The 17667-nt window shown below is 43.6% G+C and overlaps 1 protein-coding gene across 4 annotated transcripts in view; it reads right to left on the bottom strand.

Annotated features, from left to right (window-relative positions):
* Positions 1-17667, bottom strand: part of LOC311053472 (nuclear receptor coactivator 3-like) — a 95039-nt gene that overhangs the window by 43916 nt on the left and 33456 nt on the right. For all 4 annotated transcript variants that reach the window (XM_084069015.1, XM_084069012.1, XM_084069013.1 and 1 more), the window contains exon 2: positions 15600-15699. The gene's annotated coding sequence lies outside the window, so the exon portion shown is untranslated. The remainder of the gene's footprint in view (positions 1-15599; positions 15700-17667) is intronic.

Consider the following 17667-nt stretch of genomic DNA (forward strand, 5'->3'; position numbering starts at 1 on the left):
TGTTCTCTGGCATCCTTACACACACACACACACACACACACACACACACACACACACACACACACACACACACAGTAACAGAGACATAGCAGTGTCTCTGACGGTAAGCCACGCTGCACAAGTAACCGTGTTAGACAGCCTTCTGTCTCCCACAATGCATCACATTCTGTCTACAGGAAGTGGGCTGTTAAAGGTGGACGAGAGGAGATGAGAGGGCAGAGGAGAGGAGAGGAGGATGAGCAGAGAGGGGTGGAGGAGGAGAGGCGGAAAGCCGGTGCCGTGAAGCATGTTCTGATTGGTCACTTTCTTTCGCCACAGTGACAGCGGCTGACACTGGGGGAAAGGTAAGGGAGGGCGAGAGAGCGAGAGGGAAAGAAAGAGAGAGAGAGAGAAAGGGCTATCATTTTATTGTTCTGTTTTATTGCATAGAGTTCTTTTAGATTACAGCTGTTAATACCTTAATCGCTTTGGCAATGTTGTTGCTAAACTTCAATGCCAATTAAAGCTCATCAGAGTAGGAGAGAGGGAGACAGAGAGACAGAGTATGGGACAAAATGATGGAGGGAGGATGGGATGGAGGGGTGGAGAAAAGGGGAGGGAGGGAGGCAGGGAAGGTGGTATGGGTAGGGCCGTCACGATTACAAATTTAAGTTGACGATTAATTGTCGCTCAAATATTTGCGATTAATGATTAAATTGTGCGTTTGGCGTTGAACATCGGAACATATGAACAAAAAATAAAAATCTGTTTGCCTTTTAGGCTTCGTGACCAATAAATTGCACAGGGTCTGATCTGACAAAGAATTAAATATACAAAGAAATTATTGACATATTTAATCATTTTTTACACGTAAAAATAGCAGAAATAGCTGATCTGCAAGCTGTAAGCTTGCAGATCTGCTTTTTCTGCTATTTTTTTTATATTTTTCAACGTGGAAACAATTATGACGATTATGCAAAAATAATTATGATTATGTAATAATTGCGACAGGCCTAGGTATAGGGAGATCTGCAAGGAAGGGAGGGGGGAGAGGGGAAAGAAAATAAAAGGTGAGAGAGCGACTTAGACAATAGACAATAGTAGAGAGCACGTAGTAGAGAGAGAGAGAATGCAGGTGAGAGAGAGAGAGAGAGGGAAAACGACAGGGGAAGAAGAAGGGGGGGGGGCGATGGTGGGGGAATCAGAGCGAATAGAAGGTGTGGGGGAGGGGGGGGGGGGGGAGAAGAGTGGGAGAAGGCGAAAAAGGAGGGAGCCGAGAAGAAACGGAGAGATAAAGGTGTGAGAGAGAGAGAAGGGGGAGGGGAGGAAGCAAGCAGCAGCACACATGGTCCAATGTGAGGTTGTGTACAGTACACACACACACACACACACACACACACACACACACACACACACACACACACACACACACACACACACACACACACACACACACACACACACACACACACACACACACACACACACACACACACACACACACACACACACACACACACACACAGAGAGAGAGAGAGAGAGGGGGGATGAGTATTCCTCTTAACCTTCACAGCCAGTGCAGTGTTTTCATTGCATTGATTACATGGTTATCCTCTGACCAGAGACCGCTGCCTCCTCTGCATCGCAAATCAGGCCAAACGGACGCCGCCCGCCGCAGCAGCAGCCCGTTATTTAATCACCAAAAGCATCAACGTCTCCCACTCCTCCTTGACAGATTATGGAAACAAACCATGAAATATACCTGATTGCTTTCGCTCTTTTGGGTTGTGTGTGTGTGTGTGTGTGTGTGTGTGTGTGTGTGTGTGTGTGTGTGTGTGGGGGGGGGGGGGGGGGGTTAACCCATTAAGACCGGGGACGCATCTGTGTGTCATGTTTAGATATTTTTGAAAAATGTGTGAAAATGCGTGCAAATCGTTGAATTTATATATATTTTTAAGGCGAACATTTGTAACTCAAATCTTTGCTTCTGGGGGGATTCTACAAATGTCTTCTAAATCCTAACGGTTAAAAAAAACTACTTATATTTCTACATCAGGGGTTCTCAAACTTTTTCATGTCAAGGACCCCCAAAATTATATGTATTTGGCCGCGGAGCCCCATCTCAAAATATTTAGTTCCAGGGACCCCCCAAGAAGCAAAGACTTGAGTTACAAAAAGATGTGCACACATTTTCACGATTTTTTGAATAGCCAAAGAAATCAAAAAATGACACACAGAATGCGTCTCAGGTCTTAATGTGTTAAACAACCCAAATATATTTTAATCCTCCGTCGCGCACGCGCGCTCTCACGCTGTTTCACCAACGTTCTCCCATCTGATTGAAAGCATGAGAGCACGCGGGGCGGTGAATGTACCTTTCTCACTGAGCCAGAATCAATATGGAGCTTTGCTTTCATTCTTTGGCTCGGAGAGAGTGAGGAGAGGGAGCCACGAGTGTATTCCGATCCAAGACAACAATGGGGAATACTCATGAATATCAACTCCAGAAGCTCGATGTAGATGATTCGCTCAAGAAGACGCGCCGTTCCTCTCTCACTCACTCCGTCCCACGCAACTCTCACTTTCTTTCAAATCACTCTTTTTAATCTCTCCCCCGAGTACCGTGGTCCTGTCTGTCTGTCTGTCTGTCTGTCTGTCTGTCCCTCAATTTGTCTCGTTCGTTACCTCCGCTTACCTGCCTAAATCTCGCTGCATTGTCTGTCTAACTGTCTGCCTGTCGCTCATCTTAACACGAACCTCCAGCCCGCCTGTCGTCTGATGAAATCTGCCACCAGGGAGATGAGGAGGAGGAGAAGATGGAGGAGAGAGAGAGACATGATGGGAGGGATCAGAACTTGAAGAGCTAAAAGGAAAAAAAGTGTTCGTTTGAGCGAAAAACTCTGCCTGCGCTTCTCTATTGATCTATCCTAGCCGCCCGCTTGCCTGCCTGCTTGCCTGCCTGCCTGCCTGCCTGCCTGCCTCCATGCATGCCTGCCCGTCTGCCTGCCTGCCTGCCTGCCTGCCCGTCTGCCCGCCTATTGATGGAGTTCTCAAAGGGAGAGTGCTCTAATTGCAGAGTGAATGAGGCGGCCCCAGAGAATGGTTGATTAGGAGGGCTGCTGAATGCCCCAGGGAAATGGGTCACCTCCAGCCCTGACGGCGTGGGCTGCCCGCTTTTTTCCTAGTGCAAAGGGAGAAAAGTCAATTACACGCCACAGGCAGTGGGAGGGGGGGGGGGGGGGGGGGGGGGGGACTGGTGGCATAGAGGCGGCAGCTAGGGGTCTTTGGGTGGGTACAATATAGGCAGGGGATGAGGAGAGGGAGGGTGTGTGAGGTATAGGGTGGTATTAACCCGTTAAGACCGGAATCCGATTCTACATGTGTCCTAATTCCCGACGGTATTCTGAAAAACAGACATCTATATCAGACTGATATAGATGTTTCTATATCAGTGGTGCTCAATCTTTTTCATGTCAAGGACCCCCAAAATGATACGTATTTGGCCGCGGACCCCCCCCGTCTCAAAATGTTTTGTTCCAGGGGGACCCAGAAGCAAAGATTTGAGTTAAAAATGTTCACTTTAAAAATATATATATTCAAAAGGTTTGCACACATTTTTAACGACTTTTCAAAAATATAAGATCTCCAAGCTCAAAGGGCGGCACTCAGTGCAGCGCTTTGAGCTTGTATATATGCTATTTTTGAATAGCCAAAGTGTAAAAAATAATGCTTTTTAGCTCAAATCTAAAAATGACACAGATGCGTTCCAGGTCTTAATGGGTTAAATTCTGAACATGTGCGAGATGGCGATATGAGATATAACAACAAGATTTCGAGCGTACAATTTCAAATGTCTCTCTGACTGCAATGCACGTGTCGATTGATCGTAAAAAAAAAAGTCAACTCTTGTCTCTGTCTGTGGTTAAGGTATTTTGTGTTTCGACACAACCTACCACACAACACAGGTGTTGTCATTGATGTATCTTTCCGTTTGTGCCAGATGAGTGCACGACTAATCTACGATGTAGATTCCCAGGTATTCGTTTAATTGGCCCCCCATCTGCCCAATTGCGATTGGTCGCTTGTAACGGACGCTGATCAGCGGCCGTGCTCTGCGAAAGATAAAAAAACGAAAGTAATATTTGAAGAGTGCCATGTGCCCCATGTCAGTGCTATACCAACAAGCATTCATATCTGCTCCGATCAGATATGATATGTCTGTCAAGTTTGTGAAAGAGGTCTATTCCTCTGCTGTCTGAATCTCGGCCTCTTTGATATCTCAGCCCTCTGCGATGTGTTTATTGTGGAAATGCGTATGACAATGATGATAAAAATGCAATACATTGTGCAGCACTACACAGTGAAATGCTCAGTGTTAACCCATTAAGACCTGGAACGCATCTGTGTGACTTTTTGATTTGAGCTAAAAAAGCATTATTTTACACTTTGGCTTTTCAAAAATAGCAGATATACAAGCTCATAGCGCGAGTGCCGCGCTATGATCTTGTAGATCTGCTATTTTTGAAAAATCGTGAAAATGTGTGCAAATCTTTGAATATATATATATTTTAAAGCGAACATTTGTATCTCAAATCTTTGCTTCGTGGGGGGTCCCTGGAACAAGATATTTTGAGATGGGGGTCGGCGACCAAATACATATCATTTTGGGGGACCTTGACATGAAAAAGTTTGAGCACCACTGATCTAGAAACATATGTTTTTACTGTTGGGATTTAGAAGACATTTGTAGAATCGCCTTCAGGGAGCCAGTCACAGTGATGCTGGAAAATCAACATGAGACAAATCTATTCCACATGCCATACAGACATGTATTGATTGATTGATTGATTGTATTTACGCGATAGCACACAGAAAAATAAATCCAAATGGAAAAACATGTTAAAAGTCTTACTGTGTAACATTCATTTTAGTAGTCTATTGGCGACACCTCTGGTAGCGCCGTCGTCATTGCAGCGTCTGTCTATGGCCGTTGGAGACGCGATTCCCAGATTTCAGTAACGAAACAAAACCACGGAAGGACCGCTCAAAAAACGAATGCTGCAGAGTCCTAGCGCCGAGGATATTTAGGAAAGCATCATGGCAAAAACAACTTGTTCATATGAAAAAGTTACACACTACGACTTTAAAAAAAAGACATTTCCATCATGTACCTGTCTCCCTCTCGTACAATCATTTATTCATGCACTCGCTACCTACAGTATGTGCCATCATGTTCTCTCATTAAAGACTGTATAGATGGCATCGTGCAGTATGTATAGTTAATGATGGCTACAAGGCTTGAATACAGTGCCAAGTAGTTCATCAGAGTGGTACTAGTACTAGACACGTGACGACGCCCGGCCTCTCGCGGAAAAAACTCTGATAACACGGATCTGGAAGCTAACGGAGAATAAAGCTCCTTGCTCATCCCGTGCGGGGGGGGGGGGTGTCTTCCGTTCACACACACACACACACACACACACACACACACACACACACACACACACACACACACACACACACACACACACACACACACACACACACACACACACACACACACACACACACACACAATACTGTACAGATGCGCATCAAGCTTTCCTTTTCCTCTGACTGAACTCCCCGTGGGGGGAGGGGGGGTCCATATTAACCTATCAGTGATCCCACAGGGTATATGCATACAGGGCTGAGCCTATATACGCTCAAGGTTAAAACCCCTGGCAGTCGTCGTGCTGCCTTCTTGCCATTAGCATTCACTGCTGAAACGGGGCCCAGATTTAACAGAGTTATGCGACTCGACCGAGGTTAGCGCTTTTCTGTGGAATCTCCTGGGCTCAAGCTATACTCTTTAGCTACAGTATACGGCAGACCTGCCGGGCGAACCCCAGAGGCTGGCAGCCCCACAGGGAGGAGAGGTAATCAATGCTCACTTGGACCCACATAAAAATAAAAAAAGGTAGGTTTGAAGACCATGAGGCAGCAATGTTAACGGCACCTAAGCATCTTATCCGTTCAAATCTCACACCGCGTGAGATAAAGACTAGGATAAAGAGCCTCAGTAAAAAAAAAACTCCAATTCAGAAACACCAGAGCTAAAAGCCACACGCATGCAGTTATGAGTGGAAGTTATTGGCGTCTCCAGAGAGTCAGAGGTGACTGAAGCGTGTTTATACAATAATAAACAGTACTTTCCACTTCAGTGATCATGGTAGCAGCCAGTGTTTGTTGCCAGGTGAAGGAATAGCCATGCCAGGTGCGCTCGTGAGCCGAAACCTTCGATCAACTAAACGGTCATCTGCATAGATATCTGTTATTTGCATGTCATACTTTATGACGTGTGTGCGCACTACAGTACATGTCAGTGTCCAAGCATCCAACAGCCTTTCAGTGCGCACTGTGCGTTCTGCAGTGGTGTAAAGTAACGTAGTACATTTACTCAAGTACTGTACTTAGGTATTTTTACTTTACTTGAGTATTTCCGATTTTCAATACTTTTACTTCTACTCCACTACATTTCAGAGGCAAATATTGTACTTTTACTCCACTACAATTATTTGAAAACTTTAGTTACTAGTTACTTTGCTGATTACTTACTTACTATTACTATTATTACAAAACATACATTAACCACTTCAGTCCTATATACATTTCGGCCATTTTCAAAAGATTTTCATAAACTTGAAAACACCATTCCCACAAGTTTTCAAACACGTACATTTTTCATCTTTAATTCAGATGATAAAATAAATGATGGCACTATATTTGTTGGAACATCCCTAAGTAAAGAGGAAGAGAATCCACACGATTATCTTCCGTCTAATAAAGTCATTGGGAGAGCTTTGAAGAGCTTTGTGCGTATTCCCTTCCCTTCTTTGCATTTTGCCCTCGTTATCCAGCACTGGTCAAATTTATGTTTGGATGTGGTGCACCGCCTGAACTGCTCTGACATTCTTAAGCGATTTAGACCTGGAACGCATCTGTGTCACTTTTTCATTTGAGCTAAAAAGCATTATTTTACACTTTGGCTATTCAAAAATAGCAGACATACAAGCTCATAGCGCGGCACCGAGTGCCGTGCTATGAGCTTGTAGATCTGCTATTTTTGAAAAATTGTGAAAATGTGTGCAAGTCTATATTGTTTAAAGCGAACATTTTTTACTCTATTCTTTACTTCTGGGGGTCCCTGGAACAAAACATTTTGAGATGGGGTCAGCGGCCAAACACATATCATTTGACATGAAAAAGTTTGAGCACCACATAGAAACATACGTTATTTCAGAATACTGTTGGGATTTAGAAGACATTTTGTAGAACCGGCTTCAGGTCTTAATGGGTTAAGTCGTTAGTTAAGACATGTAACATAACGTTTAATCACTGTATCCAACGTTGAAACTCGGGTGACAGTTTGGTCCAAATTAAATCCATAATTAAATGTTGTCGTATTTCCTCCATCAAGGTGTCCGTGGGTAACGTTGGGAAATCACAAAATGTGTGCAATTGCGCATGGCTTCCCAACATGTGTAATTATTATAAAAGGTGCTTAGGTATGCAAACGTCAGCGGAACTGGAACTGCATGTATTGGAGAGTACTGGCCAAATTCAAGCACTGTCTGCAACAACAAGGTCATCATGAACGGTTACATTTTTGCACCTTTTGCAAAACCGTTTATATACGGTTTTGGCACCCCATGTGTTAAAAGGAAGGGTAAGTGATTTACTTTGGTTAAAATAAGTGTTAAATAGCTCTATATTCTGATAGTTCATTTGATTGATGATTTTGACCCAGGGACCACCATCCTGACTAAGAGCAACCTGGGGACCACCACTATTGTGCGTGGTGGGTCCATCATAGACCCACCCCACTTTTTTCCCGATATCCGATAATCCGATATTGTCAAACTCCTAATTTATATGCAGGCTTTTTCACCAAAAGTCAACTAATTGTCAGGAACATCACATATCTAATATCTAAAATAGCTATAATATCAACATAATATCTAAAAAAACAGTGATTTTGTTTGTTTTCATTGAAGTGAGTCCCCGTGACTCAATGGTGAGTCCCACTAATCTTAGATTAGATGTTGGCCTATTTGACGGTGCAGAAGCATAATTGCTTTTATGCCTATAACATTAACGAGCGTCAACAAGTGTCAGCTGGACACAGACATACACACCTGCCCTCTGCAGTGCTCTAATTTGAAAGTGACTGGGGTCTGTCTCTTTTCTCAGCAAAAGCCCTTGAATATGATGGAATATGATTAAGGATTACTGTGATTATGGAAAGCTCACATTTCATATCACACACACCATATAGTGAGAACTCCTTGAACTTATTAAAAGCAAGAAAAAATAACTGAAAGTAACGTTTTGGCACAGGCACTCTGCTCAACCAGCACACTTCAGTGCGGCAGGGTAGTAGGCCATGTAAAATATGATAATCAGACACCAAAAAAAGGTCAAATTTCCATGTTTGAGTCCTTTGGCTCTAATATAATTAACCATTATGGTCACAACACGTTGTCAGCTTGTACATCTGCTATTTCTGCCAAAATGCTCTCCCCAGAATAGGGACGCTAGGGCTCATGTGGTTAACGAACGGGGCAAACGATGGCCGCAATTGACTGATCGAATTCATGGTGCCATTAGCACGATCCATTCTTTGGGAATTTGCCTGTTTGCTGAGAAAAAGAGCATCAATGATTTAAGGTGAACGGATGGAAGAGGCACCCCCCATGACTGATGGTGTTTGTGTGTCTGAGACCATTAGGCTGCTGTTTACAAGCATGACCTTACTGGGGGTGGAGTGGGGTGGGATGAGGAGGGGAATTTATAATACAAGTAAAGAGTGAAACAGACAAGACAGACCAATGAGGATTGAGTGCAGGTGATGATGGATGAAGTTTTTAGTTTTTTCATACAGAACCAGAGATAAAGCAATCCGAAGATTTACTGCTCCATTCACTTCCTGGTTAACTTAATACTTAAAAATGCTGTATCTCGGCTCCTGTATACTTTTTTTTTTACTATGTATTTTTGGCCGAGACATGCCATTTTCAAAGGCGTATAAAAGCGAACGGGAGGTCGCGATAACCTCCCGTTCGCAACCATCAGGTGGATTGATCATACTGGAGATAAATATTCTGTGACTACTTGAAAAGGTTAGAAAATCGAAAAATCTTTTTCTGCCTTTATTTATAGTTTCATAGTAGAGATGGGCAGAGACATGCAGCAAAGACCGTCGGGATCGGGACTCGAACCCGTGGTGCGCTGTCAGGCTGCTTATGAGCCTTGGTGCCCGAACCTCTATAGGCCAGGTCCGGGCCTACCTATATAATTTGGGCTTTTATTAATTTTATTTTATTAGACTTGTGCCAAAATGACAGAGGCACCAGAAATGTACCGGAAATTGATTTTATTTTCCTGAGAACGTTGCATCCTCTGCCTGTTATGCACACTTTGTGATCCATTGTTTAGTTTGTGACAGCTTGATTTGTGATTCACAAACTAAACTGTGATGGTGAGATAATAAACGGTGGAGTTAAAATGATTTTGTGCTACAATTTGTACAGCATGACTTTAGCTGACAACTGTGAACAATATAAGTATTCTTATTAGGAATACATTTATAGCTGACTAGGATGGGGTAGGTCTACGCTACTACTGTATTTTAACATCAGTCATAATGGTGGTACTTGGAGAGCTACATATTTTTGAGGTAGTACTCTGTGATGTAGAGCAGTGGTTCGCAAACTTTTTCATGTCATGGACCCCCAAAATGATATGTATTTGGCTGCGGACCGCCCCATATCAAAAATATTTTGTGCCAGGGATTTAAAAAAAATAGCAGATATACAAGCTCATAGTGCAGCACCGAGTGCCGCACTATGAACTTGTAGATCTGGCACAAAAGTATAAAATATGGTTAAAGTGGTTAAAATGATTGTGACGCTATATTGACACATTTTGCTGGGGACCCCCTGGTACCCCCCCCCCCCCCCCCAGGGACCCCACTTTGAGAACCAATGATGTATAGAATCATCTCATACTAGAAAAAATGTGTGTATGTATGTATGTACTGTATGTATGTATGTATGTATGTATGTATGTATGTATGTATGTATGTATGTATGTATGTATGTATGTATGTATGTATGTATGTATGTATGTATGTATGTATGTATGTATGTATGTATGTATGTATACAGCATTCACACTGTGTGTTTCTACATTCACGCCCATTTAATGTAGGATTGATTTTAAATATTTTCAAGCTGTGTTTGTTTTGCATATCTTTGCTGTCGGGCAGAAACCTTGTCCATATTTCAACTTTGCATGTTTTTTTTTCCTTTTCGTAAATGAATCTCCTACATCGGCGTACAAGAGTGTCATGCAAAAGTATAGTGAAAAAAGCTGATCTACAAGCTCATAACGCATCTTGTGAGCTTGTAGAAAGTGAAAGTTAAAGTGGTTAAGTCCGTCTGCGAGTTTTATAAATATTGAACCAATAAAAAATATTAACAAGGGCTTATGACTAAATAATAACTATATTGGATCCATTATTATTTTATTTTTTTATCCCACGATTTTGTAACCCATTTTTTCACGCAGTGCCAATTGTCTAAGTAATCCTGGGCTCTACACTCCCTCTGCCAGCCTAGGGAGAGCCTAGAGCCGAGCTCATGCCTCCTTCAATGCATGAGGAGCTAGGAAGCCGCTTCTTATCACCCGACAGGGGGGAGGTTCCCTGGTTAGACGTAGCGTGTGGAAGGAACACGTTATTCCAACCAGTTCCTTTCCCCTCCATCAGGCGCCCCGGCTGACCAGGGGGAGGCAGTACAGAGACCAGGATTACTGCATGTTTTTGTGAGGGTATCTACCCTAGGGGACACGGGGAGAACATACAAACTCCACACAGAAAGGCCCTTTACACAGATTATTCTTTTCAGTTTCCTGAAAAGTAACGGGTTTGGACATACAAGGTTTCCACGCGACAGCGACGGTATGAAAATACATGGACTTTTCCCCGTGTGGCTGAAGTGTGTGAAATCCTCTATTCAGCTGGTAGTCTATTCAAACCAGAGAGAAATGACGGGGACAAAGCACTGCGTCTCACAGTGTGTGAGTGCACCTTGAACATGATATGTGTGTGTGTGTGTGTGTGTGTGTGTGTGTGTGTGTGTGTGTGTGTGTGTGTGTGTGTGTGTGTGTGTGTGTGTGTGTGTGTGTGTGTGTGTGTGTGTGTGTGTGTGTGTGTGTGTGTGTGTGTGTGTGTGTGTGTGTGTGTGTGTGTGACACCACGCAGTGTTTACCTAGCCAGAACTTTCGCAACGAGGACTTTGCTCAGAGTGGGTTTCTTTCACTTTCCAGAGTCAAAACGGCAACACAAACACCAAGGGTTCAGTGGACTCTCAGTGCGGCCGGACGCACAATCTCACAATGAGATGGGCGTCAATAACCATATAAATGAACTTGTCTTGAACCCCTAGCGTTCTAAGGGTGAACATTAGCGAGAATTAGGGCTGTCACGATTTCAAATGTAAGTTGATTAAGATTAATTGTCAATCAAATAATTGCGATTAACAATTTAATTGTATTTCTGTCGTTGAAAATGTATGGAACATTACGGGAAAAAAAGACATTTCTGTTTGGCTTTAAGCTTTCGTAAACAAAAGTTGCACAGGACAGATATGAAAAATAACACATATTGAATTACTTTATACTTTAAAAAAAATATTAATAGTGGAAATCGGCGATCTATAAGCTCAAAACGTGTCGCATCGCGACGCGTTTTGAGCTTATAGATCTGCTATTTCCACTATTGTTGACATTATCTGAAAATATATGACATTTTTTAACATGGAATTGATTATGACGATTATGACGATTATGATATAAAATAATTGCGATTACACGATTATGTAATAATTGTGACAGGCCTAGCGAAAATAGCCCATCTACAAGCTCACAACATGATGCGATGCAAGATCGCCTATTTTCGGCAAACAGATTTGATGTAGAAGGGGAAAAGAAGCGGACCATGTATAGAGCCCTGGGGGACCCCGGTCAACTAAATTATATAAGTGGTTATGACCCATGTTGTACTTCATTGTACGATGGTGTGTTCAGCAGCGGAAATGGAGCGAAAATGTGTGCTTGTAGATAAGATATTTTCAGGCATTCTCTGCTGCAGCATCACAAAGGGTGTGTGGGTTTGTAGATTAGCATTTTTTTTCCAACTAAGTTTATAGGGTTTAAATGGTTGACAAAAAGGCATGACATCAACTAACTGTAAATGCATCAAACCTATAGTATGGAAAATGAGAAGGATAGATGATAAATAAAATCCCCACATTCACAACATGAGCCACAAACAAACAAAAAAAACTAAACTAATGTGCGGAGGTTAGACTGGCCAGAGACAAAAGGCACAAAAACTGAGAGACGGACGACAGATCTTAAGTTGAAAGGTCAAGAAAAAGACAACTTCACTCGCGCCGAAACACTTAGCAAGGAACCGCCTTTAGTGCTAGCATGCATTAAATCAGGGGTTCCCAAAGGGCCGCCATGTTTGACATGCATTAGGCCACAAACCCCCTTTTCATACAATTCTTATCGCTGCTACTCTAACCTATTCTACACTGGAAATACCTCAGTGTTAATTCAACTCTGAGAGTGCACAAATGGAACCAAATGGACCCCTACACAGGTCCATTTGGTTCCATTTGTAAACTCTAAGTGTTACAGACCCCTAAAAAGGGTCCATTTTGGTTCTTAACTTTCGATCATTTAGCCGGGGACACCCTAGAACCAGTGTTGCCAGATTCTGTGAGAGAAACAAGCAACCAGGTCTAGGAAAACCAGACCAAAAAGAAGTGACTATGGGCCACATGAGCACTTTAACATATACATCAGCTATTTGAAAATAGCAGACCTACAAGCTCGCAACGCGTCGCGATGCGACGCGTTGTGAGCTTGTAGATCGGCTATTTTCAAATAAAATCTTGCGGGGAAATTATAATAAGCAGATCTGGCAACCCTGCCTAGAACCTCTACCAGGGACCCCCCCCCACACATTGAGAACCAGTGCATTAAACCTCCCGGTTCCCTCCACTCTGCACGGAATTCACACAGACACAAAGCAGACCAAAAGGAGATTCTTGGCATATCTGGCTTTTAAGCACGTCAAAAGATAGCAACAGGCTCTCACAGCCAGCCACAGCCTGAGCAAAACACTTGAATTCAAGCTCTGGCCTTGTGAGTCCGACGTTCACAACAAAATGACAGCGAGAGAGGCTCTATGAATAAACCCAGTGGTTGACCGAGCATGCTCATCTAACGCTGGGGCCTTCGCCTCTCTTAACTCTGCCTGCCAGACACACACACACACACACACACACACAGGCAGACAGGCAGGCAGGCAGACAGACAGTGAGACAGACAGACAGACAGCATGAACAGACTTCCTGTGTGTGTGTTGATAAGTGTTTCTCTCATTCTTTTTCTGGGTGCGACTCCGGAGGCAGGAGGCGGGAGAGGAGGGGGGGGGGCTTTAGTGGCGATGTTATTGCGAGGGGGGGGGGGAATAGAGGCTGGCACACTGACGCTAGGCGACACAGACAGGCCGGCCGTCCGTCACCTCTCCGGCCCCCGCCAGCCGCCCAGTCTTTCGTAATCTCTGTTGACAAAACAAGAGGCGCGCACGCACACACACACACACACACACACACACACACACACACACACACACACACACACACACACACACACACACACACACACACACACACACACACACACACACACACACACACACACACACACACACACACACACACACACACACACACACACACACACACACACAGCTCTGGTGGCCTGGCCCTGGTCGTATACTATACACACACACACACACCACTGCACTGATGTGTCGGAGCTTTTTTTAACACCGCAGCCATCGTGGCTCTGCATGCGCGTGGTCGCGTGGCCATGACAGATCGGAGACAAGGACATCATTTTCACTGGTTCACACTTGATAAAAAGAGGCAGCCGGCTGGCTCCCTTGTTAAGATTATCCCGACGAATCCCAGTCCAGAGTGGCGTTGTTTTCGGTTCGAGGCAAGACTGGGTGCGAGTCACCCCCCCCGTGACGCAGGTTTGTGTGAAGCAGTGTCGCCCACGCGTCTTCCCCCTCATCCTCATCATCACCATCAACCTCCTCCTCCCTCTGCTTTCGCCAGTTTTAAACCAGTATGACCTTCCTTCTTTGGCTCAACACCAGCATGGACCACCACCACCCTCATCACTCCAAAATCACGAGACCTTAGCCTAGAGTTCAGACCAAAGATTGGAGACGGAACCGTTTTAAGCAGATCTGCAAGCTCAAAACGCATCACATCCACGACGTGCTGTGAGGTTGATTGGCTCTTTTTTTTGGCACACAACACCGTCGTAAGATGGAGCATAAATTAACATTGTGAATTTCATAATAGACTACTTAGGATCTACTTATACTGTATCTACAGTGTATGTGTGGCTCCTATTAGATAGGAGTAAGCATGTGTGTACGTGTGTGTACGTGTGTGTGTGTGTGTGTGTGTGTGTGTGTGTGTGTGTGTGTGTGTGTGTGTGTGTGTGTGTGTGTGTGTGTGTGTGTGTGTGTGTGTGTGTGTGTGTGTGTGTGTGTGCGCGTGTGTACATGGAAGTGTGCGCTGTCACCTGCAGACACAGTTGAAGATTAATGCTCTGTTTCGGTCTCTATGGCAGGTAGAGCACAGAAAATAATTTGATTTCTCCTCCTGTCTCCCCATTAGCCATCTTCTCTCCCTTGCACTTCTCCACTCTCCTTCTTCCCCTCCTCTGAGAGCAAACTAACGCATCTCTCTCTCTCTCTCTCTCTCTGTCTGTCTGTTATTTTCTCCCTCCCTGCCTTTGTCACCATTACTAGTCTGCTACTTCTCTCTCTTTTTTCTTTTTAACCCGTTACGACCGGGAACGCATCTGTGTGGCATTTTTAGATTTCTTTGGCTATTCAAAAATAGCAGATATACAAGCTCATAGCTTGAGCTTGAGCTATGAGCTTGTAGATCTGCCATTTCTGAAAATTGGTGGCACAATCTTGGATTATATATTTTTTTAAGCGAACATTTGTAAAAAATTTAGTTCCAGGAACCCCCAGAAGCAAAGATTTGAGTTACAAATGTCCGCCAAAAAAAAGAAAAAACAATCAAATATTTGCACAAGTTTTCATGCATTTTTTCAAAAATAGCAGATATACAAGCTCATAGCACGGCACTGAGTGATAATATTTGATAGCCCAACGAAATCAAAAAAATTACACACATGATGTATTCCCGGTCTTAAAGAGTTAACTCCACCAGAGACAAAGCCTGGTCAAATTGAATGCTCAGTACGGCTTCCCGAAAACCATTTGTTTTACAGAAATCCTTTCGCCTGTCTCGCAGCGGGTCGGGGATGTTGCAACAGTATGGCAACAACGTGAAACTTGTCTCCCCTCCCACCAAAAAAAAAAAAAAACAAGTCAACGTAAACGCAGCGCAGCAGAGTGGCGGCGGCGTAGTAGCCGTTACCATGCCAACCATATGGGAATGGAAGCGCACCTTGTGACGGCGCCGAGAGACGGACGACGACGACGACGGTCTGTGTCCCCCCCTCCTCCCTGTCTGGAGGCGTGGTCCTATCTGGGCTGGTCGATGAAGTCTGGAGAGAGAATACACGCACACACACACACACACACACACACAGATATAATAAGCAATTGTGCTCAACGGCGCATGTTCATTATAATGATATTAATGAATAACTGGCAGTATTTATTAATCTGAGTCCTGATGACTGCACGGGAAACGCCATTAACAACTTAATGAGCTGTAGGAAATATGCTTTGAGGAGGAACCATATCCCAGTCAGTAAATGCTTTTGTCTTTATTACAGAGTACACACACACACACACACTCTGGTTTGTATGTCGTGTTCTGCTGTGTCACATACACAAAGCAAACACGTTGAGCTACCATGAACACACAAACCACACCCTCGCCTCACACACACACACACAAGCACGCACGCATGCATCCATCGCACACAAACATACTGAAACGCGTGCGCACGCAAAGGTAATGCGTGTACTTCCGAATACAAATTAAGTAGAATTTGACTGAGCAACTTTCACTTGTACAGTGGACTAGTTGAGTAATATTTGACCAGGAGTATCTATACCTTGACTCGAGTAGGGATTGGGTACTACTTTGTCCACCACTGAGCTAATGAAGAGGCGCACACATTTTACAGAAAGACAAAAACTGAAGCCAGGAATCAAATAAAGTGTCTTGGGCTTTGAGGGAGAGCAAATGACCTGGTCACTCCAATGAATCACACATACGTAGCTATATACTGCTCTTAAAAAGGTCTGTACTGTAAGTCAGTGGTTCCCAAACCTTTCAGGACCCCCCGACCCTGAGAAGCAGTTGGAAATGTAGTGTTGATGCATCAACTTTTGTTTGACTCGGCTCCACAGATACATTTGTGAAAAAAAAATGTATCGCAATTGTTGCCTCTTTCTTAGGCAATATTTGACAAATTGGCCAAAGGCCATTTTAGTGGTATTAAAGGTCTTAAAAGTTCTCAAATTGCCACTTTAGAAATGTGCAGATACTCTCAGTGTATACACATATATACTGTGTGTTGGTTTGTTTACTGTTGAGTGAGAAAACAATGTTGCAAATTAAGCTAATCATCTGAGGACAGCCCCAAATCGATTGACTAACCACTAACCTGACCCACAGTTTGAGAACCACTGCTGTAAGTGATAGTTTAGGTTAAAAAGCTCTATATTCTGATTAAATCAATTCTAGTGTTTGTTCTGTAACAGTGGTCTCCCCTTCTTCCATTCCTTTCCTTTAGTTAACAAAAAATATATAACTCAGGTGGGACACCAATTTCATCCAATCAGGACTGAGAATCCCACAACGATCATTTATCAGCCTGTGTTCCAGTTAGAATGTTATCTTCTCATTCATTTGTTTCATCACTTCCAGTTTCACTTGTTTATCCTGTGTCCTGTATGAGTTCTCTCATAATATTGGTATCCCGACCTGAAACTGTATTGGAAAGAAGGGAATACCCCTGTTAGCGAACAAGCACTCTATAGAAATGATTACTATGGGAATAATGATGATCTATCTAACACTAACGTTTTACCTAAATATATCACTTGCAGTACCTTTAATCAATACCCTACATCAGGGGTCTTCAACAGGGGGTCCTCAGAGTTACTACAGGGGGTCCGCCAAATCTTTGTGTGATAGGATTTATTTTTTTTAACTTAACCACTTGAACCCTAGCATCCCTTTTTCTGAGGAGAACTTTAGCCAAAAATAGCAGATCTACAAGCTCACAGGCGTTGTGAGCTTGTAGATCGGCTATTTTGGGCAAAGAGGTACAGTATAGGTGTAGAGGGAAAAAAAGAGCAGACCAAGTACACAAAAAAAGTTTAATCTGAAACACAATTTTATACAGTATAGAGGGGGTCCCTGCGTCATCTCTCTCTCAGCTAGGGGGTCCTTGGCCTGAAAACGTTGAAGACCGCCCTGCCCTACATTATTCAGTATGTCCTTGTATGACAGCGTAGTGTGGTGAAAATCGCTGATCTACAAGCACATAACACAC

This window comes from Gymnoscopelus microlampas (assembly GCF_963454915.1).
Source record: "Gymnoscopelus microlampas genome assembly, chromosome: 10".
Lineage (NCBI taxonomy): Eukaryota > Metazoa > Chordata > Actinopteri > Myctophiformes > Myctophidae > Gymnoscopelus > Gymnoscopelus microlampas.